The 25,704-nt window shown below is 37.8% G+C and overlaps 1 long non-coding RNA gene across 3 annotated transcripts in view; it reads left to right on the forward strand.

Annotated features, from left to right (window-relative positions):
- LOC139046347 (uncharacterized) overlaps nucleotides 1-25,007 on the forward strand; it is a 34,900-nt gene extending 9,893 nt beyond the window's left edge. The window contains exons 3-5 of one of the 3 annotated variants that reach the window (XR_011506279.1): nucleotides 2,053-2,342; nucleotides 4,620-4,731; nucleotides 24,167-25,007. This is a non-coding gene — a long non-coding RNA (uncharacterized lncRNA). The remainder of the gene's footprint in view (nucleotides 1-2,052; nucleotides 2,343-4,619; nucleotides 4,732-24,166) is intronic. The other 2 variants (XR_011506275.1, XR_011506281.1) reach the window with 2 other exon arrangements.
- Nucleotides 25,008-25,704: the final 697 nt, after the last annotated feature.

Genomic DNA, 25,704 nt, shown 5'->3' on the forward strand with positions numbered 1-25,704 from the left:
CAGAAGCTTACACTAGTTTTAATGTTTTCTAGGCAAACGAGAGGACAAATATTTTGATTGGTAACACTGAGGAAAATATCATCACCCAGTAAATATGTATTATATTTTCTGTGTTCCATTTGATAAGTAATTTTAATTATTCTGCTTTGTTCCTTATCTGCACTCTAATGAGTAGAATGATAATTAACTTTAACATCCTACATGCTACTTGCTTTCACGTTCATGTTTCATGTTACATTGACTTCTCATCTACCAGGTGATAGATAATTTTTTTCAAGATTGAAAGGAATGGACCACTCTAATTAATTGTCATCCTGATGTATTTAAAAATTTTCCAGTCTGGGACATTCAAAATAATAATTCATGAGAACATCTAAGTGTGTTCTCTGTTTCTCCCAATCCTCTCCCAGCTCCTTCTAACATGACCTCACCCTTGTCAGCTCTACCATCTTTCGTATACGTCTATTCCTAATGTTAATCTGTGGTATCTGGGCTCTCTGAACAAATATTCATTCAGAATGAGGCAGAAACACTTGGTGTAAGATTCTAAGGGAAAGCATCATGCATTCTTTATCTGAACGCACACAGAAAATGTAAGAATCCTTGTCAAGTACTTTCTAGTCTATGTAGAGATAAGAGACTTTTTTCTCACCTTCCAATTTATCACTGCCCATTCGAATATTCATCCAGTGTCAGGAAGACAACCTTGGGTGTTCATCTTCTACTTTAATAGCCTGACAGAAACAGGTGCCCAAGCAGATTTTATTTTTTAAGATATCCCCCTTTTCATTACTTTTACCGTCTGTTGATCATATATTATTTGACATAACAAACTGGACTGGGCTCTTAAAATACATGACACGACATGATAAGGGCTGGGTTTCAGATAATTTAGACTGAATAGTGTTGGATTCTAGCATCGCTGAACCAGACCGTGACTTTTCCTGACGGGAGAAATGTGAGTACGTTAGAGTCGCGCCATCAGCCTTTCATATCAGAACTAATGGGATGCAGAATTTCAACAAAAAATAATCACAGCAGCACTGTCAGCGCTCCTATCAGAGACACAGCTCTGCTAACATGCCGCTTCCCCTCTCTCCCCAAACCTGTCTGCCTGTGAGATGTCAAACGGTCACCATTGCTTACAGCTGTGATTCCCCAAGATCTTTCATCAGGATAACCAGCTTCTGGGTGATGCCATCTGTCTTCATTTATCTCTGCAGAATGTCCAGTTTAGAAAAATGAAATGTCTCTATGAGTTAAGATTTTAGGATAGTTGAAGCCAAGCTGAAATTTCTATCAATTAGTTTATTTTTTTCTCACACTATTGTCTCATCTACTTCAAGACAGTGAACATTAAATGCACACTAATACAATAACACTGAAAGATAAAGGCTCAGAAAAATTTCTGGCTTTGAAATAAGACAAATGAATCCTTATGGGGCAATTATTAATATTTCCCGCGTGTACAACTTGCAAACAAATAACAACAGCCAGTGTGTCTTGACTAAATGCTCATTGTTTGCTGGCTGATGAAGGTCAGCTGTGTCAAGGTAGGAAGTGGAGAGTCAGTCGGTGTCAGCAGTACACGACAGTTGTCTGTTAAGATTTTTCCTCAAGGCGAAGATGCCAAGAGTAAATTCTAAAATTGAAATGGCGTCAAGAAGATTAGGTCCACAAAATATAATTACTTGAACTGAAAACTGACCTGGTCATAAGAACAAATGCTCCATACCTTACAAAGGTGTTTTAGGAGGTCTCTAAAAGAATTTTCTATCATATGTGCTTACTAAAGCAGCTGCAATGCTCATCAGCGACAAAGCCCTCCTCACCCTGAGCTGTTTTTATTGCAGATAATAATTTTGACTCAATTTCTTTACATCTATTGTCTGAGACACATATTAAAAAGTTTCTTATAGCCACCACCGAAATGAAGCAGTGCAAAACATTAGAAAATAATTCAACCATTGCATGGGTCAAAGAATGTTGAAAGAAGAATGTACCAGACCAACATTTTTAAGGGTATTTGTCCTTACCTTTTTCTATTTCTAGTCTTTTTCCTTTTGCCACTGGGCCAGCTCTGAAGGAAGGAGAATAAATGGAATTTAAGATAGCAAGCAGCAGAAGCAATGCTTCAAACTACTGTGCCCACCGTTTCTTTTGTTGAAAGCATCACCGCCATTGAACATATTTACCATTGATGGTGTTATAACACGTGGGCCATCCTTCTCAAAAGACATCACAACACAAGCAAGAAGTTAGCCATCAGTTTGGAAAGCAAAGTGGTCCTAGAAGGTCCCAGAAGAGTGCAACAGAGGACTAGTAAGTTGTGGAAAGAAGGGGTGAGTCTGAAAGATTTTATGCTTTTTGGAGGCCAGAGTTGGGGAGAACAAGCTTAGTGCATGCCCCGGGGTGGGGTGCATTTTCATGGGCAAGGTAAGAGGGTTCCAATTTCTCCACATCCTTACAGACACCTGTTGTTGTCTTTTTTATTTTAGCTATCCTAGCAGGTGTAAAGCTGTGTTTCACTGTGCTTTTGATCTGCATTTCCCTCATGCCTAATGATATTGAGCATCTTTTCATGTGCTTACTAAGCATTTGTGCATCTTCTTTGGCGAAATGTCTACTCAAGTCCTGTGCCCATTTTTAATCCTGTTGTCTTTCCATTATGCTGCATTTTTAGTGTTTTGATATATGCTCATAAGTGGCTTGAAAAGCACTATATAAAAAATTATTTTGTGTCAGCCCTGATGGGCTAGTGCTTAAAGTTTGGAACTCTCACCACTTTAGCGGCCCAGGTTCAGTTCCCTGTAGTGGAACCATACCACTCGTCTGTCAGTTGCCATGCTGTGGTGGCGGCTCACATAGAAGAACTAGAAGGACCTACAACTAGAATGTACAACTATGCAGTAGGGCTTTGGGGTGGAAAAAAAGGAAAAAAAGAGGAAGATTGGCAACAGATATGAGCTCAGGGCAAATTTTTCCCAGCAAAAGAGGATATATATATGTGTGTTTTTTAAGTGTTGCTATTAGAATCTACAAATTGTCTATTTTTTAAATCATTTTTAACGTCCACCTTATCTTTAGCTAAATCTCCTTCATCAGTTGGGAATATGATGCATTGAAAATGAAAATAAACCTTGTTATAAGACAACAGATAATAAGTATCTCCTCTCTTTTTAACCTAAGATCATCTACTTAATTCATAAGAAAGAATTCAAATCTAATCAAAGGGTATTTTATTAGCAATATTTGGATCTTCCTCAACAAGTATAGATCATTTGACCGTTGGGTTTTTATGTTTTTGTAATTTTCATGATGTGATACTGAGATAACGATTAACTAGTTTTTCTTCAATTTAAGAACATTTACTGGGTACCTACATAGGCCAGACACTGTATCAGTTACCAAGGATATAAAGAAAATGGGTGATAATAGATGCCCACTTCCAAGAAACACTCAATGAATGTTAATTACTGACGATAGCATTGCTCATCCAGTTCATGTTGAACCAGGAGAAATAGCAATACAAAATTTGTCATTATTTAACTTTCCAGTCTAGAGTGGTTACCCTTTATAGATCATTTTAAGAGTAGACAATCTTTCCATCCATCCATTCACCCAGTCATTCAGCAAACAGTTAATATTTATTGGGCCTAGTATATGTTAGGTAATGGTAAATAATGAATGTTACTGGTATTATAATGAAATATAAAGAAGAAGAGTAATAAATATTATTACGAACAAGAACCTTCTGTCAGGATGTCAACTGTCACCTGGATTGCAAAGGAAGAGAGAATATGCGTTTCAAAATAAATGGATAATAAGATGTAAATTTTCAAGGAAAAATCTAAAAATGGGGAAAAGATAAAGAGGGCTCAACGCAGGAATGATTACGAAAGGAATTCCTTCCTTATTTTTTTCCATTTTTCTCACCTCATTCCCTTTCTTTATATGGCTGTCCGGACAAAGAGATTTTGGATCAAAAGAAATGTTTAAGACTTTTTTTGTTTTTAAAGTTGTCTCCTCTGTGTTGTTAATGTTGCCCTCTTTCTACCTTACAAAATTTGGACAACGTTTTCTTGTTCGCTAGTGCTTTTGTACAGGTGCATTCTTTTGAGTTAATCAGAAGATGCGCTGAGTTCTACATCAGAATAGGTGGGGCTCAGACACAGTTATGAGGCACTAATGCCAAAATCTGAAGAACGGATGGCAGCTAGATTACAGTAAAGAGTAAACAAAGTTAAGTTTTATTTATATATCTGCATAAAATATATACAATTCTATACCTACAATTCTCTGTATTCGTTTCTCTGCCTGTCTGCCTCTGTGCCTGTTTCTCGGTGTCTCTGTCTCTTCGAAGGAAAGATTAGAATAAAATATACCAAGGGGGCAGTGCGAGAGGGGTAGAAGGCACCCTTCTATTTTATATAAGCTTAATTTTGGAAAATTTAAAAATAACTTATATATATAACTTTTTAATACAGCTTTATTGAGATGTAATTCACATGCCATGCAATTCACCCATTTAAAGTGTACAATTCAACATTTTTTATTATATTCTGAGTTGTGCAACCATCGCCACAATCTAACTTTAGAACATTTTCCTCTCTCCCCAGAAAACCCATACCCATTAGCAGTCACTCTTCATTCCTCCCAGCCCCCGGGTGCTGGCAAACGCAAATGACCTGCTTTCTCTCTCCAGGGACTTGCCTAGTCTGGACATTTCACGTGAGTGGGATCATCCAATATAGGGTCTTGTATGACTGGCTCCTTTCAGTTTGCGTACTGTTTTCAAGGTTCATCCAGGTTGTGAGATGTATCGGTACTTCATTACTTTTATTGCCTAATAACAGTCCTTTGTGTGGATATACCACTTTTGATTATCCTATTTCTTAATTGATATACTTTTTAATTGTTTCCACTTTTTGGATATTATGAGTAATACTGCTATGAGTATTCATGCACAATTTTTTCGTGGACAGTTGTTCATTTCTCTCGGGTACATATGTAGGGGTGAATTGCTGAGTTATATGGTAACCCTGTTTTAACATTTTGAGGAACCTCCAAACCATTCTCCAAAGTACTTGCACAATTTTCCAATCCCAGAGCACATGAAGGTTGTGATTTCTTTACATCCTCGTCAACACTTATTATCATCTGTGTTTTTATTTTAGCTATCACAGTGGGTATATAGTATCTCTTTGTGGTTTTGAGTTGCACTTCCCTAATGACTAATGACATTGAGCATCTTTTCCTGTGACTGTTGGCCACTTATACATCTTCTTTGGAGGAAGGGCTATTCAACTCTTAGTACATTTTTAATTGGGTTATTTGTCTCAGTTTTTGAGTTTTAAGAGTTCTTTGTATATTTTGCCACATTATATGGGTTACAAATATTTTCTCCCATTCTGTGGCTTGTTTCTTCACTTTTTAGATGATATTGTTTGATGAACTAAAGATTTTAATATTTTTTTTTAGGAGGATTAGCCCTGAGCTCACATCTGCTGCCAATCCTCCTCGTTTTGCTGAGGAAGACTGGCCCTGAGTTAACATCTGTGCCAATCTTCCTCCACTTTATATTTGAGACACCTATCACAGCATGGCTTGCCAAGCAGTGCCATGTCCGCACTGGATTGGAACCGGTGAACCCCGGGCCGCCGAAGTGGAACATGTGAACTTAACGACTGCGCCACTGCGCTGGCCCTGCTTTTAATTATTTTTTTGCTTTTAAATTTGTTTTTTTATTTTTAATTGAGTTTGTATAGTTTACATCATTGTGAATTTCGGTTGTACATTATTTCTTGTCGGTCAGCATATAAGTGCTCCCTTTCATCCTCTGTGCTCACCTCCCAGCCAGCTTCCCCTGGTAACCACTGAACTCTTCTCTTTCTCCATGTGTTTGTTTATCCTCCACATATGAGTGAAATCATCTGCTGTTTGTATTTCTCAGTCTGGCTTATTTCACTTAGCATAGTTCCCTCCAGGTCCATCTATGTTGTTGCAAATGGGATGATTTTGTCTTTTTTCTGGCAGAGTAGTATTCCATTGTATATATATACAGCATATCTTCTTTGTCCAATCATTGATTGATGGGCACTTGGGTTGTTTCCATGTCTTGGCTATTGTGAATAGTGCTGCAATGAACATAGAGGTGGACAGGTTACTTTGGATTATTGCTTTCAAGTTGTTTGGGTAGATACCCAGTGGTGGGATAGCTGGGTAGTATGGTAATTCTATTGTTAGTTTTTTGAGGAATTTCCATACTGTTTTCCATAGTGGCTGCACCAGTTTGCATTTCCACCAGCAGTGCATGAGGGTTCCCTTTTCTCCACAACCTCTCCGAGATTTGTTATTTTTAGTTTTAGTGATTATAGCCATTTTAACAGGTATAAGGTAATAGCTTAGTGTAGTTTTGATTTGCATTTCCCTGATGAGTGGTGATGTTGAACATCTTTTCATGTGCTTGTTGGCCATTTGTATATCTTCTTTGAAAAAATGTCTGCTCATATCCTCTACCCATTGTTTTAGTCAGTCTGTTTTTTGTTGTTGAGTCGTGTGAGTTCTTTATATATTATGGAGATTAACCCCTTGTAAGATACGTGACTTGCAAATATTTTCTCCCAATTGGTGGGTTGTCTTTGGGTTTTGATCTTAGTTTCCTTTGCCTTGCAAAAGCTCTTCAGTCTGATGAAGTTCCACTTGTTTATTTTTTCTTCTGTTTCCCTTGTCTGAGAAGACACGGTATTTGAAAAGATCCTTTTAAGTTTGATATCAAAGAGTGTGCTACCTATATTTTCTTCCAGCAGTTTTACAGTTTCAGATCTCGTCTTCAAGTCTTCAATCAATTTTGAGTTTATTGTCATGTATGGCATGAGATAATGATCTACTTTCGTTCTTTTGCAAGTGGTTGTCCAGATTTCCCAACATCATTTATTGAAGAGACTATCTTTTCTCAATTGTATGTTCTCAGCTCCTTTGTCAAAGATTAGCTGTCTATAGATGTGTGGTTTTATTTCTGTGCTTTCAGGTCTGTTCCATTGATCTGTGGTACCTATTTTTCACCAGTACTATGCTGTTATGATTACTATGGCTTTGTAGTACATTTTGAAGTCAGGGGATTGTAATGCCTCCAGCTTTGTTCTTTTTTCCTGAGGATTGTAAAGCTTTTAATTTTGCTGAAGTCCAATCTATCTTTTTTTTTCTCTTTTGTTATTTGTGTTATATATAAGAAGGCTTTGCCTAACCCAAGTGATAAAAATTTACTCCTATATTTTCTTCAAAGAGTTTTATAATTTTAGCCATTACAATTAGGTCTATGATCCATTTAGAGTTAATTCATGTGTATAGTGTGAGGAAGGGATCCAACTTCATTCTTTTACACATGGGTATACAGATGTCCTAGCACCATTTGTTGAAAAGATTATTCTTTCATTACTGCATTTTGTTGGTACACACATCAAAAATCACTTGACTGTGAGTGTGAGGGACTCCATTCTATTCTATTGATCTATGCTTTTACTCTTATGTTAGTACCCTATTGTCTTGATTACTGTAACTTTGTAACATGTTTTGAAATCAAGAAGTAAAAGTCCTCCAACTTTGTTCCTTTATTTTCAAGATTGTTTTTGCTATTCTGGATCCCTCGAATTTCCATATGAATTTTAGGATTAGCTTGTCAATTTCTGCAAAAATGCCAGTAGGAATTCTGATTAACAATTCTATTAAATTTGTAGGTAAATTTGGGGAGAATGTCATCTTAAGCAATAGTAATTCTTATGATCCATAACATGGAATTTCTTTCCATTTGTTTAGATTTTCTTTAACTTTTTTTGACAATGTTTTAAGAATATAAGTTTTGCGCATCTTTTGCTAAATGTTTCCTAATTATTTTATTCTCTTTGATATTACTTTAAGTGGAATTATTTTCTTAATTTGACTTTCAGATTCTTCATTGCCAGTGTATAGAAACACACCTGATTTTTTTTGTATATTGATTTTGTCTCTTGCAGTGTTGCTGAACTCATTTTCAATTCTAACACTGTTCCGTTTTTTCTTCTTTTTTTTTTGGTTCCTTAGAAGATCATTTCATCTGCAAATTGTTCCGTTTTTTCTTCTTTTTTTTTTGGTTCCTTAGAAGATCATTTCATATGCAAATTGAGATAGTTATACTTCTGTCTTTCCATTCCAAATTCTCTTATTTCTTTTTCTTCTCTAATTTCCTTGACTCCATTACAATATCAGCTAGAAATGGTGAGAGCAGATATCTTTGTCTTATTTACACTCTTAGGGGGAAATCATTCAATCTTTCACCATTAACTGTGATGTTACATGTGTGTTTTTGTTGTGGTCGTTGTTGTTTTTGTTTGTTTGTAGATGACATTTACCAGGTTGAGGAAGTTCCCTTGTTATCCTTGTATGTTAAGTGTTTTTTATCATGACTGGATGTTGGATTTTGTCAAATGCTTTTTCTGCATCTATTGGGACAATTATGTGATTTTTGATCCCTGCCTTTGTTTTTTTCTGTTGATATGGTGCATTGTTATTATTTATTTTCAGTTTTTAAACCAGCCTTGAAATCCCTGGATAAGTCTCATTTCATGATGTGTAATTATTTTTATATGTTGCTGGATTTGGTTTTCTAATATTTTGTTGAGTTTTTGTATCTAATCATAAGGGTTATTGGTCTGGAATTTTCTTGCAATATCTTCATCTGGATTCAGTATCAGGGTAATGACTTGGGAAGTGATCCCTCTTCTGTTTTTGAAGAGTTTGTTAAACATTGGCATTAATTCTTTCTTAAATGTTTGCTAGAATTCATCATTGAAACTATTTGGGCATGGGCTTTTCTTTGTTGAATATTTTTTAATTACTAATTCAATCTCTGTGCTTGTTATAATTTGTCTCCCTTTATCTCTAATAACATTTTTGTTTGTTTTAAAGTCTAGCTTATCACATGTTAGTGGAGCCACTCCAGCTTTCTTATGGCAGCAGTTTGCATGATATATATTTTTCCATCATTTTATTTTCTGTGTACTTGTATCCTTGAATCTATAGAGAGTCTTCTGTAGACAGCACATAGGTTGATCTTTTTATTTGTTTGCTTCCAGTCTGAAATGTCAGCCTTTTGATTGGACTGTTTAAGCTATTCATATTTAATGCTATTATTGATACAGTGTGATTTATCACTGCCATTTGCTTTTTGTTTTCTATATGTCTCATACGTTTTACTTCTCCTTTTCTCCTTTCCTGCGTTCTTTGCATTAATTGAATGTTTCTTGTATAACATCTTTAGTTACTTTAATGGTTTTTTTCACTGTACTTTTTTGAGTTATTTTCTTAGTGTTTGCTATAGGGTTTACTAAATGCTGCTTAGTTATCAGAATCTACTTCAGATTTATACTCATTTAATTCTAGGGAGATATAGAATGTTATTCTTTTATAACTGCATTCCCCCTCTTCTTTTGTCATGTTATGATTGCTTATTATTACATTCGTGCATGTTAAAAAACCAAAAAATACATGTTGTCATCATTACCTTATATAATTTTATGTCTTTTAAAGAAGGTGAGAGAAGAAAAAAGAGCAAATATATATTTGTAGAGTTTGTTATATTACCCTTCTTATTTACCAATTCTGGTTCTCTTCATTTGTTTCTGGGAATTCAAGTTACCATCTGGTGTCATTTCTTTATTGCAAAATAGCTTTGCTCCATTTACCTCCTCTGTGCTCTTGTTGTTAAATATATTAGATTTCTATATGTTATTAGCAAACAGTGCATTATATACGTATCATTTTATATAACTGATTTTCTGTGTTCCAATAAAACTTTATTTATAGACACTAAAATTTGAATTTCATATCTTTTTTTTAAATTAAGGCAAGTTTTTTATAGCAATTTAAGATTCAAAGAAAAATTGAAGGGATGGCATAGAAATTTTTCATATACTCCTTCCCCCCTCACATGAACAGCCTCCCCCATTATCTACGTCCCCCACAAGACTGGTAGATTTGTTACAATTGGTGAACTTGCATTGAAACATCATAATCATCCAAAGTCCATGGTTTATATTAAAATTCACTCTTGCTTCTGTACCTTCTATGGCTTTGGGCAAACGTATAGTGTCATCAAGCCATCATTATAGTATCATACAGAGTATTTTCACTGCTCTAAAAATCCTCTGTGCTTCACCTGTTCATCCCTCCCCTTCTCCCCAACCGCTGATCCTTTTACCGTCTCCATAGTTTTGCCTTTTCCAGAATGTCCAGAATGTCACATGGTTGTAGTCATAAGGTATTTAGTTTTTCCCAATTGAGTTCTTTCACTTAGTAATATGCATATAAGTTTCCTCCATGTTTTTTCATGGTATGATTGATTTTTAAATCAGTTAAGAGAGGAAAGGAGACTATATATATATATATTTATACTCTCTTTTATACTTATATAATTACCTTTGCTTCTTTTTTAAAAAACCTAATTTCTTGCTTTCAGCCCAAAGAACTTCCTTTACTATTTCTTGTACCACGAGTCTGCTAGCAATGAATTCTGTTGGGTTTTTTTAATCTGAGAATATTGTATTTTACTTTTATTTTTGGATTTTTTTGTTGGATATAAGATTCTTGGTTGATAGTTTTTTCTTTTACCACTTGGATCATGTCCTCCCACTGCCTTCAAGCCTCCATCGTGACTGATGAACATTTAGATGTTAATCTTTTGGGGGTTCCCTTGCATATGATGAATTGTTTTTCTCTTGCTGCTTTCAAGATTTTCTCTTTGTCTTTATATTTCAACATTTTTACTATCATTTGTCTGAGTCTGAATCTCTTTGTGTTTGTCCTACTTGGAGTTGCTTGAGCTTCTTTGATGTGTAGATTAACGTTTTCTTTTGGGGCTGGCCCAGTGGCACAGAGGTTAAGTTTGCACATTCTGCTTCAGCAGCCTGGGGTTCGTTGGTTCAAATCACAGATGTGGACCTTGTGGGGACCTGGAATTGGCCACCCCAAGGTATGTCTCTTTGGCATCAGGATTATTTGAGGCTGATTGCTTTTGATAAACTGGACAGGGAAGGAGGCTCTGAGGAATGGAACTTGCCCTTTGTTAGGACACGTTTACATTTGTAAGGTAAATCTCTATCTGTAAAGGTGCCTCCCTCTCTGTACCAGGAAGAAGAAAGGCGATGACCTTCTCTCTAAAAACTCTTAATCAATACCAAAGGCAAGGACTTAAAATCTGCATTTTATTGTGCTATTCTGGTAACCTCCTGTAACTGACTTCCCTCCCCCTCCCAACGTTGGCGTCTCCTTAAAGATTAAGCATCTTTCTTTAGGCTGGGAACCGATTGCGGCGCTCATCTGTGACCCCCACTCCCAGCCTGAGGCAACACACCTGCCACCCCGCGGCATTCACTGGGACAGCAGACCTATCTGTCGTTTCCATTAAGCGCTGTGCTGACAGAGCAGCCTCGTGACTATTGTAAAAGGGACTTTTCAATCATATGTGAAACACCCCGTTTGGGGGCTATATAACGACTCTCTGCACCCCACTTCTTCTGTGCCCTTTCTTCCTTCGGGAAGAAAGGCCCCGGGCCATGGTTCCTCATAAAGCTTTGTTTAATTTTCTCTTGCTATTCTGTCTCATGTGAATTTAATTCGTTCTCCGGCCAGACGAACCGCCATGTGGGGAGAGGAAATGTCCTCCTCCTCTACAACCTATGCACCACTTGTCAGGCAATGCTGTGGCAGGTGTCCCACATATAAATTAGAGGAAGATGGGCACAGATGTTAGCTCAGGGCCAGTTTTCCTCAGCATAAAGAGGAGGATTGGCAGCAGATGTTAGCTCAGGGCTAATCTTCCTCAAGACAAAAATATTTTCTTTAATTTGGGTTTGGGTTTAGCCATTATTTCTTCAAATATTTTTTCTACTCCATCCTTTCCCTCCTTTCTTTCTGGTACTCCCATTATGTGTATACTGGAACACTTAATGATTTTCCAAATTTCTCTCAGGGGCTGTTCATTTTTTTTTTTCATTTTTTTCTCCCTTTTCTTCAGATAGCATAATCTGCATTAATGTGTCTTCAAGTTTGGTGATTCTTTCTTCTGCCAGCTCAAATCTACTGTTCAGCCTCTCTAGTAAATTTTTCATTTAATTGATTTTACTTTTCTGCTCTAGAATTTCTATTTGATTATTTTTACAATTTCCATCTCTTTATTTCTATTCTCAACCTGATAACCCATTTTCATCATACTTTCCTAAGCCTCTTAAGCATGATTTCCTTATGTTTTTGAACAAATTTTAATTGCTACTTTGAAGTATTTGCTTCCAATTCTGACCTCTGGACTCTCTCTAAGGCAGTTTTGGTTGCCTTTGATTTGTTTTCTATGTATGGGTCACATTTCCCTGATTCTTTGCAAGTACCATAACTTTCATTGTTATTGACAACTGGATACTTTACATGACATAGTCTAGTACCTGTGGATACTGATCCTCTCCCCTCAGGATTACAGTTTTTGCCGTTTGCTTGTTTATTTGTTTAGTGACTTGACTGGACTACTTCAGTAAAATTTATTTTCCCTGCAGTGTGCAGCCTTTGATGTCGCTCCACAGAGAGCAAAGCCTTGGGCACCACTGAAACACAGTGGTTTTAGCAGAACTCCCTTTGATTGTCTCTTTCACTTACTTTTCTTCTCTCTAAAGAACCACTTTTAACATTTTGTGCAAGACAGGTCTACTGGCAGCAAATTCTCTCAATTTTTGTTTTTCTGAGAAAGTCTTTATTTCTCCTTCACTTTTGAAGGATTATTTTGTAAGGTACAGAATTCTAGGTTGGTGGCTTTTTTTCTCCCAACACTTTAAATATTTCATTCCACTTTCTTCTTATTTGCATGTTTTCTGTGGAAAAATTGATGTAATTCTTAACTTTGTCCCTCTATAGGTAAAGCATTTTTTTCCTCTGGCTTATTTTAGGATTTTTTTCTTTATCCTTGATTTTCTGTAGTTTGAAATGGATATGTCTGGGTCTAGTTTTTTTGGGCATTTATCCTGCTTGATGTTCTCTGAGCTTCCTGAATCTGTGGTTTGTATCTGACATTAATTTGGTGACAATTCTCAGTCATTACTGTTTCAGATATTTCTTCTTTATCTTCCTCTCTTTCCTCTCATGGTATTTCTATTACGCATATGTTACATCTTTTGTAGTTGTCCCAATGTATTCAGATATCCTGGGGTCTTTTTTTCGGTCTTTGTTCTCTTTGCTTTTCAGTTTTCAAGGATTCTGTGGATATATCCTCCAGCTCAGGGATTCTTTCCTTAACTGTGGTCAGTCTATGAATAAACCTATCAAAGGCATTTTTAATTTTTGTTACAGTGTTTTTATCTTTAGCCTTTCTTTTTGGTTCTTTCTTAGGATTTCCATCTCTCTGCTTATATTCCATTAGAGCCCTTAGCATATTAATCATAGTCGTTTTAAAGTCATGGTTTGATAATTCCAACATCCCTGCCAAGTGTGGTTCTGATTCTTGCTCTGTCCCTTCCAATGGTGCTTTCGCCCTTTGGTATGCCTTGTGATTTTTTCTTCACAGTCTGACATGACGTATGGAGTAAAAGGAACTGCAGTAAATAGGCCTTTAGTAATGTGATGGTGAAGTGCGGGGGGAGGGGAAGTGTTCTCTAGTCCCAGCTTATGTTGATATAACCATGTTTACTTGTACTTCCTTATGGCATTTTGGGGTGCAGGCTCATGAAGTTTCTGGGATGATGCCTAAGTTTCTCTGGAGGTTGCAGGGCAAGGATATTTCCATGATCATTGAAAAGGGAATTTTATGGGGAAAGATTTGGAAAAGAAGCAGTCAGTTCAGTTGAGAATATGTTATCTTTGAGATATCTGTGGACACCCAGGTGCAAATGCTTTATAGGTATCTGGTCCTCAAAAGATGTCTGAGCTGGGGAAATATATTTGAGATTCCTGCACCTTGGGAGTGGAAAGAGAAGAGCGATTGCTTTTCTCAATTGATGATTCTGATATGGAAATTAAAGCTCAGTGTTTTGATTTTGACAGAAAATCAGAACTCTTAGGATGAAATTCATCACGGTGTGTAGACAATGACTCTTTGATAAATTGTTTTTCAGGGTGGAGCTGCTTTATGATGTAAATCCAATATTGATTTATTCTGTACCCCACCTTGTTACTGAAAGCATTTCAGGTGGCTTTCAAGGGTAGAGAATATGTGAGACTATCAAGTGATTTGATGAGGGCAACAACTAAGAAGAAGAAGGAAGAGGAGGAGGAGGAGGAGGAAGATGGGAACAAATTGCAGACAAGGATAATCTTAAACATGTGTCCTATTAAGGCCTGCATATATTCCATGAACGAGTCCTGAGACATTCTGGTATCTCTTGTGGCAAAGGCTAAATATATAAATATATATATGCATAACTTAGGCCAAGTTGTACCATTTTGGCATTTCTGCCAGTAATGGGTGAGAGTTCCAGCTGCTCCACATCCTCCCCAGCCCTTGGAAAGGTCATCCTGTTCATTGCAGCCATTCTTACTGCTGTGTGTGGCATCTCACCCAGGTGGAGTTCATTTGCATTTCGCACATATACATATATATAGACAAATGCATATGTGTACTTAACCTTGGAACTGATCTGGGGTTAATATCAGGTAATAATTCAGAGGTGCTTATAAAGAATTACAATGTAATGCAACAAACAACATCCTCCACCATATCTCTACAGTTTTGTTTTTTTTTAACAAGAGAATACTTTCCCTGCGCGTGCCCCCCCACCCCTGGCTCCTGAAGTTTCCCTCCACGTGGAGGATGCTTTATTAATTACAGAATCACTCCTGGCCGCTATCCATCCCCTCATTCCCTTTGTGAGTTAGTGGAAAGCAAAACTTGGCATGAATAGCACAGTAGTTTGCTCTCCTTCTCCCTGGAGGGAGGTGCCTGCTGAGCTACAGGCTTTCCTCTCCTCCTCTAAGTGAGGAGCTCTTACATGGGAAACTCTATTGCTAAAATTGTCAAAAATAACGGGAAAGGATGATAGTCCGTCATTGCCTATCACTGGTTGGGTTCATTTCCCAATTCTGTGAATTAATCTTGGTAATGCTACTGACAGAAAATTGTTTAATATTAGTTTATCTGCCAAAAGGTAATATGTTGGATTTCCTCCTATTTGCTTGGTTGCTTATTTCTCTTTGGGCTCAGCTCTTGCATGGGGAAGAGATGCTTACTTACTGGGATTCCCCAGCAATGCAGTGATTTTCACAGAGTTTTAAAGATAATCAATGTTAGCTGACATCATAAAAAGGACATGTAATTTAGTAGAAGTAATTATACAGTGTAGAAATTTGATGTTGGCACTGTATTTTGCTGGATTTTCTGGATCCAGGAATCTATCTTAGAATATCTAGAAAAGGGTGGATGGTCTTCATGATCTTGAGTTCATTGTTTGCTAGAAAATAGTAACAAGGGTCTCTTGTTTGGGAATCAGGAGCCCTTTATTATAGTTTTAACACTGCTTCCTGATTAACAATTTTGAGCAAGTCAAATAAATACCATCATGGGAACTCACGCTTCCATTTCTCTAAGGCTCTGCTTCCCAAACCTGCAGATCACCACACTTACTTGGGAGCTTGTCCTGTGTTGTGTCCCAAAAACGCTGAGCCAGAAAGTCTTTTGTGCAATGCTTGAACTCGGATTTGATCAGCAGCTCAGGAAATGAAGGTCTTTTCCACTCTGAGAATCCACGATTCCCCGAACTTCCCAACTGATGGATCACATTTTCCGTCTCAACCTTGATATGTCCCCAGCCTCACCATTCCCTACATCATCTTCAGGTGTATGTTTTTATGTAGATTTTCCAAACTGATAGGTGATATTGCACCTGTAGGAGGTTGGATACAGCAGAGCATGGATTTGTGTTCTTACAATTACCCTTAATTTGAAGACTCCAGATGAAGCAGGGCCAAGAGACCCATCCATTTTGCTTGGTGTTGGGAGTTACATGCAATCCACAGTTTTCGCAGCTAGTTGACAGAGCCGGGTTGCTGCAAACATGGCCCCGCTTGGTTTGCTTCAGATCACTCATTACTCATCTGTGTGTGGTGCTTCATGAAGGAAGAAGAGCTGCCCACGCCTAGGAGCCTGGGGCCTCACAATGGAGCTCTGACAATGCATCCTGTCAGCCGGCAGCTCCTAGACACGAATAAGGAGTCTTTTAGACAAAGCGTCTTGTCAATCTGCAATCGCAAATTTGCATAAATAGGATTTTTGATGCAATGCCTTGGAGCAGCCTCACATATGCTTTGTCAGTGAGCTGTGCTAATCTGCGAAGAACTGTTGCGATATTAATAATGCCACAGTGGGCCAAGCTTATTTCTGTGCCAATGAGGCAGAGCTTATGGAAATGGCAGGATATGGGGTGGGGAGCACTAAACAGTGAGAAGAAAAAAGATTCACTGCTTTTTTTTTTTTTTTCTATAAAAGGACGTGAGATAGATTATCCATCATTTGCTGTCAGCTATCACACTGGTCCACAAAGTACTGTTTGAACCACATGTGATTTCGAGGAGAAGTGGATCGGACAGTTTATTTAGTCAAATCCCCTCACGGCAAAACTCAGGCAGGTAATTTTCAGAGATGTGAAGTGATTTTTCCAAGATAATACAGCCAGTTGATAATAGATTCAAAAATATAGGATCATTTACATTGTGAAAATGGTGATGAGCTATATTTTTCCTGTCAATTTCCAACTCTCTCAGTGAAAGTACTATTTTTTCACTTCTTAGCTGTCATAAGCATGTCATAGCTGATGGTTTCCTAATTCGTGCACTAAATGCATTGCCTTCTTGTAAATCATTTCCCCACTAGCTTATCAAAAGTGATATCTAACCAGTGACCTGTGGGTTTCTAAAACAGAGCAAAGATTGGTGACATGAGCTTTGCAAAATTTAGTTGACATGGAACCACTAAGGACCCAAAGGCAAGAAAAGTCCTAAAATATGAAGGTACATCCTTAAGTTCATTCCAATATACATTTCTGGAAGGATGCTGGGATTATTCAATTTTAAATAAGAAGAGTTAGGAGAAAAAGACTGTGTGAGATGCAGGCTAAGCTTGAGTCTGGAGCACTTACTTTGTACACCAAATAGCACAATGTTTAATTACTTTAAAATAGTTAATAGGTGCTGAGTTTCCAACATATTATGTCGACCTTGCTACTTAAAGAAAGGTTCTGAAGACCAAATTAGTAATCACTATAGAAAACAGAGGGGTCCAGAAATACATGTTTTGTTTTGTTTCGTTTTCTCTGAGGAGGTTAAATAGATCAAAACTGGCTACACGGAAACAGATCATGTTACCATCTTTCATTTCACATTTCACATGTTTTTCATTCATGGAAGAAGAAATAGGATACTGGGTTTGGGACAGAATTTGAATAAAGTTTGTGACGATCAAACACTCAGTGTTAGCTCTTGATTACAAATTGGTGGGGAGGGGATGTTGCTACGTCAGTGTCAGAGCAGGAGATTGTCGACGTTAGATCAGAGATGTGGTGGGACACATAGCACAGTTACCTCTCCAAGGGTGGTGGTTGTGATAATTTCTGAGGGAGAGAATTTCTTCCTTCATAGACTCTTTGCATTGACCTGTCTACTCATACAATTAGATCATCAGTATTCTGATATTCTTGAGAGTATCAGATAGGTTAGGACTTGAACAAGGAAAAGATTCTGTCATGCTCAAATGCATGGGCTCATTTAATCATTCATCACACATATCTTTAGCGCCTGCTAAGTACAAGGAACTCTGTTAGGAACTATGGGGAATGCCAGAGTGAATAAGATAAGGATGGACTGTACACCCAAGAACCGGGTAAGACCCCAATTCTTTTTAAGGTGGTCTGAAAGTATAAAATATTGATCTCTTGTTACTTTCTCCACTCAATGTATTCAAATATTTAGGTAATGTCAGAATATGCAGAAAATGTGTTTTCTTCTATTACACCATAGCGGTCACCTCTTAGGTATTAGCTTTCAAGCTTGACAGCTCCAGAACTTGTGAAAATGATGATTGCCCTCACCTCCAACACTCCTCTCCCCAAACCATACTCTCCTGTATGCTGGAATGTGGCTCAAGAATATGATTCTGATGGAGGTCATCATACTTTAAGAGGAAAATCCTTTCTTAGAATACTATATTAACTCCTGTTTCTAGTCTAGGCATAAAATTGAAAAATTCATACAACTCATGGTCACTTTATGAGCTCCATAAAAGCACTATCTTTGATAAGCTTTTTGTCACCTTAGATTCTATATTTTCATAATGTTAAAAAGTTGGTGAAATTCTGTGTCTGTAAACATCAGTATTGAATTGACGGGGCTCTGGAATATCTTACAGGTTTTATGAAAATAAAGCCTTGTCACATTAATCTGATCTCTCTTCTGTGACAGAATGAAAATCCTGGTGAACCAAGAGAGCAAGGGTTTTAATACATACTGACCTAGATAGGTTTATAATTAGAATGTTCATATGGCACAGTCTAGCAACAATGACAAAATGAAAGCAGACAAACAAACCCTAAGAGAGGGGATTCTTCATCTTTTATATCACAGCCATTCTGGATACTCTCCCATCTGCCTCCTCTTATCTCATAAGGTTGCTTTTAGGCATTTTGGCAGGATTCTGTTTTATTTTATATTTTTAAGTCAAGAAGATTGAAGACTTAATCTGGTTTTAGCTCATCTCAAGTCTTCACATCTCATGGCATACTGGTTTAGTTTTCAGAGAGCAGAATATCAAAGTTAGCATTAAGCTTAAAAATGGTAATTTGAGTGTGATGCACCCCCTGAGAGAATACCTTGAACTAGTATTGTCAACAGAAGAGGAATAACCTAGAATAATGTCCTCTCTTTAATCTAGGTCCGTATTATGGTGAATCTAAGAATTCCTATCATCTGGAGTTTTATTTAGATGGCAAAATTCCATTCTTATTGATTTTGTTCTGATGTGTTTAATTAAAACCTGTTCAAATGTGGGTTATTTTGGAAAGCAAGGTATCCTATTCAGAGAAGCATATAAAGTACAAAGAACATTTTAATATGGCCATTCAATACATGCTGTAAGGTAATCACAGGCATCTGGAAGGCATGAATTTGTAATATTTCTTAATGCTCCAGCTCCAAAACTCCTGGATTTGGGCAGAGGAGAATGAGTAAAGGGAACCAGGGGACACGCCCATGGCACGTGATGTGATGTATTTTTCTTGTCCTCTCTGGCAGCCTAGTAGATCAGATATCTGTTGTTTCTTAACAAATTACTCCCAAACCCAGCAGCAGAAGACAACAAACATTTATTATCTCGCCCATCCATCATTCAATTTCTGAGGATCAGAGTTGTAGGAATGGCTTACCTGGAGGCTTGTGGCTCAGAGTTTCTTGTGAGGTTGCAGCCAAACTGTTGGCTGGGGCATCAGTCATCTGAATATTTGACTGGGGCTGAAAGATTTGCTTCGAGCTCACTCACACGGCTGCTGGCAGGGGGCCTCAGTTGCTCACCATGTGGGCCTCTCTGTGGAGCTGCTCAGGACTTGGCAACTGACTTTTCACAGAGCGAGTGAACTGCAAAAAGAGATGGAGAATTAGAGAGAGAGAGAGAAAGTGCAAGATGGAAGCACCGTGTCTTTTACGCCACCGTCTCAGAAGTGACACACTGTCACTTCTGCCATAATCCATTGGTCATATGGACCAACCCTCGTACAACAGGAGGTGGGATCACCGGGGCCATCTTACGGCAACCATGACTGGGAATGCAAAGTATAGGATTGAAGATCCTTCTAGTCTTCTATGTGATGTATGAATTTATTTGGAAAATGAGATCCTTCCTGCTTTCTTATTGGGCCCCAGTAAATGACAGTTAGAAAGGTTCTAATCAGCTTGGTCTTTTGTGATAAATGGTGGATGCCAAAAATACCTTATAATACTGATAATGAAATAGAACATCCTTTTGTAAACTTTGGCGTCTTTGTCTACAGCCCTCAGAGCCTACTGAACATGAAGTACGAGAGCTTGGTAAAACTATAGATATATTTCTCTGAGCTGCAGGCTAGGACTAGAACGCCTACGCAGAGACAATGCGGGAGACCAGAATCCTAGTAATGACTAGACCACGCTCCTTGCATGAGGTTAAAGCCTCTGACTCTGGACAGTACAGATGGTGGAGGCTAGCAAAGGAGGGTCCAAGCAAGTGTGGACAGAAAGTATCTTGTATGTAAAAATTTAGAGTATTTACAAGTAGATTAAGGATACAATGGCTCCAAATCTTGCTCCTCAGAAAATCAGCATTGAACTGAGTGGATGAGAGTGGGTGAAAATCCTGGGCGTTGTTCTTTTTGTTGTTTTCCCAAAGCAGCTTTATGCCAGTTCTAATAATTCTATCTCTGGCTGGTATCCTGGCACAGCGCAGGCTTCTGCCATGTCACCAAAATAGGGCAATTGCATCTAGTGAGATGGTGGCCCAGTATAGGATAAGATTAGTGCTTATGTAAGATTATGCTCCGTCCTCAGGCTGTAAGAGGCTTACACAGCAGTGGAGACCTGTGTAAATGCTATTAACTTCAGCTAATTAGGACCCCTCTAAACTTGAGAAATCTGGATTCCAGAAGCAGACATGAGAACCCTTGGACCAGTTTACTGAATTATAAAGCAGCTTACATTTGCCTGTGGCTGATGCTTGTTTAAATCCTTAAGTAGGAAAGGTTTTAGCTGAGGATATTCATTCTAGCCTGAACAGAGCAACTGTCTACAAAAAAACGGGCTTATCCACTGGGATCACTAGGATTTTGACTGTTGGACTATAATTGTTCAGATGGGGTCCACCCAGTCCAGACCATTGAGAAAATGCATGGAGACTCACTTTCCCTTAGAATGCTGAAGAAAGCAAGCATTTCTTGAACATGATACAACTTGTTTTCTAGATGAATGGCAGAGGTGTTTCTTTTCAGATGTTAGATATACTTAAGTGCAACTTGTCCTAATAATGTGTGAGGTCTTTCTTGTCTTCAGATTCTACCTGACTTAAGGGTGGTACTTAACTATGTCAGGGCATCATCTTGTCAAGTTTAGTTACTGTCAGTTTTCACTGAGCTTTTCTCTGCCATCCTGTGGTTTTGGTCAGTGCTGAAGGGCTGCACGTTTCAGGCCCTTACAGGCTCGCAGAATGTCCTTAGCGTTTGCTTAAGTATGTATTCAGACTTCCGTTGATATACAGGTTTAGTGACTGGTTTCTGGCAAGGTTTGTGTAATCCAATATGTGCTGAAAAGACTAAGCATCACCCTGGGAATAGCTCCTCTAGGCAAGCTTGCTGAGGACCCCTCTCGAGCTGAATTCTCTGCCTCTTGGGGTCTAATGGAAGACATGGAGAGGGATCCTCTCCTAATAGGGAATACGTACTGAAAACGGGGACTTTGCAACCACGTCAAATACTTCCCTCCAGAAATCTTGCTTCTCCCTCCAACTAGGGCAAGCAAGTACACACACACACCATAGATGCAGGGTTAACTTTTCATACTAACTTTGTCCTGTCCTGGACTATTAGCTAATTTGCTTAGAAGTCTAGAGTGTTGGTTAAGAACTTCAGCTCTGGGGTCACACTCCCTGTGTCTGAAGTCTGTCTCTCCTCAGTGTTTGACCTTGAGTAAGTTACTTAACTTCTCCAAAAGTCAGTGTCCACACGTGATATCTATCTACTTATCTATCTATCTATCATCTATCTATCTATCTAATCTGTCTATCGTCCATCTATCTCCTTTCTCTCTATCATCTATCTCTATCTATTTAACTATAATCTATCTATCCATCTATCATCCACCCCTACTTCATTTGTTGTTGTGAGAATGAAGCAAGTTACTGTGTGCAAAGTGCTCAGAAGAGTTCCTGGCACCAAGTAAATAGTTAATAGATGGTAGCTTTTAGAATAGTCCAGTGGCACCTTAGAATTGTCTGTATCTACGACCACCACTACCTCCCCTCTCCATTTCCTTACACATGTGCCCTGTTGTGTTGCTTTTATCTTTAACTGGTGTGTATGTGCTCATCTCTCTTGTACTGAAGGGCATGAAAGGAAGTTGGAAATGTTAGAAAATTGTAGATTCTGACTCAATACATAGATCTATATATTTAGCAAAACTCCAAGCAAAATCTTAACACTTTTTCTTTTGGAACTGGACAAGACTTTTTTGAGATTCATAATGTAGAAAAGCACAAAAATAAAGATATTTTTATAAATTAATAATAGAGTCCCTTTTTATATAAGACATTATATTGATTACCCAGGGTAGGATAATTGAAAGGACTTACAGATTCCATAGGGTATATTCACATGAATAAAGATGGAGGATGCCACAGACAGGAGAAAGTGCTGGTAATTATAATCATGGAGGGGGCTGGCCCAGTGGCCGAGAGGTTAAGTTCGCGCGTTCCGCTGCAGGTGGCCCCGTGTTTCGTTGGTTCGAATCCTGGGCGCAGACATGGCACTGCTCATCAAACCCTGCTGAGGCAGCGTCCCACATACCACAACTAGAAGAACCCACAACGAAGAATGTACAGCTATGTACTGGGGGGCTTTGGGGAGAAAAAGGAAAAAAGTAAAATCTTTAAAAAAATAATAATAATCATGGAGTAGTTAAAAAATGTCCATGTGCAGCTACTTTCCCTCTACCCTTGCAGTCCTTTCTCATTTTCATGGGATGTGCTTTATGAACCACTGAGAAATAGAACTCAATGCCAGAGACCAGGCAGAGGTGTACTGAAGGCATCTCTTATCTCCTGCTGGCATGTAGTTGAAGCAAGGGTATGTAGCCAGTTAAAGCTGATGCAGCATCAACCTATATATCCCTAAACAAGCTGATGCAGAGTGACTCCAGGCACGTTTCCAACCTTAAACAGCACGTTATAAATCATTAGCCAACCCGTCTCGTTCTTATTGTAGCCAACAGTCAGGACCACACTTTGAGGCATCCCCAGGGGTAAGCACAGAGCTGTGCGAGTCCAGCTCTAAGATAGCCCCATTCTCACACAGCTCTGAGATGCTCTATAAAGCTGCAATGTTCAAAACAACATAGACCAGTGAAGCTCTAGACCAGTATGAGAATGAACTACATATTAAAATTGGTGTTGTAAATGAGCAAGGAAGGGAGAAATGATCCAAAAAGTTGTGTCTCAGTATGTTCTAGGCATTTGTTGTTTTTCTGGAACAATTATTTCTATTTCACGGTATAAGCAACATTTCATTTTACTTCTTGGTAGCCCTGGAATTCTTGGTTTTGCAGTAAGATACCAAAAATATACAAATTTCATGGAAAATATTTTATTGTAGCTCTCTGTCAAATTTTGAAAACTATACTTATCCTACGTGACTTTGGTGGCACAGATGTTGAAGAAGCAGAAAAAAAAAGAAAAAGAGAAAAATATTGTGCTTTTGTTTTATTTTCATTTTTACTGGAAGTCCATGAAGTTTACTAAGGAATGTATTTTTATTTGACTTTTAGATATTTTCTTTTTCAATACAAGTCACCTCCATGTCTAATCATGACCTTTGACACCGGCATTTCTGGTTCTCCTTTTTATATAGCAACGTTTTCATAGGCATGCTTAAAAATACCCTTCAAAGATATACATTTAAATGTATGTATCATCTTCAAAACATTTGTTATTATCATTTGTGCTTGTTGGGTAATGTGCTCAATTCTGTCTAATAAGCCTATTTCTGGAACAAGAGTTTCCGCAGAGACCAAGCATATGTATGCTGGTCATTGGAAAATTGTCTGTTTCCTCAACATTCTAAACTAATATATTGGCGTTCTCTGTTGCGATCTGCTGCGCTGGCCTCCAGAAGGCTGGGTTCGTTTAAATCAGTTCCCTAGAGCTTTGGTTAAATGCTCTTCAACATCCAGAATTGAGAATAAAAGGAACATTTCACAGCACGAGTCATCAGAGACAAAATCCTACTACAGAATGAATTAGGTATGGTGCATATGAAGGTTGAATTAAACCGGTTTCCAGGACTGTTCCTGATCAGAAAAATCTAACATTCCACAACCGTTTTGTTTATATTACAATTACATTTTAATATTGTAATGTTTTGCTCTCTTTCTGTTCTAGTTTTCTACTAATGACTAATTCTCAGCCAAATACGGTCGACTGTTTTAATAGTCAAGACACATTTGCCACAGAAAAAGTGTTGTCTGCTGATAATGGCAAATGAGGACTGGAAAAGATTTTGTCAGCGGAAATGCACTCTCTTTTTCTGCCCGTTACGAATTAGAAAGCTTCGTCAGTGATTGCTTTAAATTATAGGCTCCTAATCTTACCACCTAGCAGTCTCATAATTACCAAGTCCTTATCTGCTGCCCACTGATTTTCCATTTGTAATGTGTCCATTTTGGAATGAGAGGAGAACTGCCCAAGAGATTCGAAAATAAGAAGAAGAAGAATGAGAACTTTAAATGTTCTGGCAACCAAGAACAAAGCTCCTTTCGTTTCATTTCCACTTCATCTCCTTGTCTGCATCGCAGTCTATCTTGAAGACTCCAGCAGCAGCTGGGATATTTACAGAATGATGCTGATGTTTCAAAGTAAAGTATGAGGTTGGCAGCGCCCCTGAGTTTGATATATTGAAAGCAAAAAAAGGAAAAAATGCAATCTTCAATGTTAAAGGAGATCTGTCGGCTTCTCTCTTTTCTTGAAGCTAATTATATAAGCACCTATTGCTAATGTGAATGCAACCCCTTAATAAATATATTAAGCATTATTAATATGTATTTAATTACACAAATTGAGCATTTATAGATTTTTGGTATTAATTTCATGAAGCAAAACAGGAAAACTGAAGAATGACACCCATGTCGTTCTTTGGTATTCTGTGGAATTCCAAAAGGGCAAGTGAATAGCGTCTTGAGTCATGGATAGAATTGATCATAGCTTTCAATTGCTTTGTTATGTTAATAAAAAGAAAAATATAGAAAACTGCTTAACATCCTTGATAGGTTGTAAGGCAGAGTGAACTCTAAGAAACAGAGGCAGTGATACATAAGAAGAGGAGAGAGAGGATAAAACCTCAACAGGATAAAATGAATACAGAGAAGCTTGAGTTAAGAAAGGACTGCAGAGAAATCTCGAAAATGTGATAGTACAATTAAGTTGTGAATGATTCATCTACAAAGTGATGACTGTACTTTGGAGTTAAAGGCGGGAACAGGTTCATTTCTAAATCCACATAGCTGTTTTTCTTTTCTTTTTTTAAAATAGACTTTATTTTTTAGAACAGTTTTAGCTTCACAGCAAAGCTGAGCAGAAAAAACAGAGAAGTCCCAATAACAACCTGCCCCGACACATGCACAGCCTTCCTACTATGGTTTTTTTTTTTTTTTTTTTTGAGTCACAAATGTTTAGATAGACTCTGGAAGTATTGGAGAAGTAAGAATATTTTACACATAAAGGTGTGAAACTTTGGTGGCTTATATAGTTTTCCTTTGCACCTGATTTCAGGAGACAATTATGCCATAGTCAACATTTTTTGAAATAAATGTCTGTTACTCAAGAAGTGTATGCCCAGAGAAGTTGTGCTTTATGCAGAAAGGCATTAAAGACATTTTTAGACATACAAGAATTGGGAAAATATACTATAAATTTTTAAGGAA

The sequence above is a fragment of the Equus asinus genome, chromosome 1 (genome assembly GCF_041296235.1).
Source record: "Equus asinus isolate D_3611 breed Donkey chromosome 1, EquAss-T2T_v2, whole genome shotgun sequence".
Taxonomy (NCBI): domain Eukaryota; kingdom Metazoa; phylum Chordata; class Mammalia; order Perissodactyla; family Equidae; genus Equus; species Equus asinus.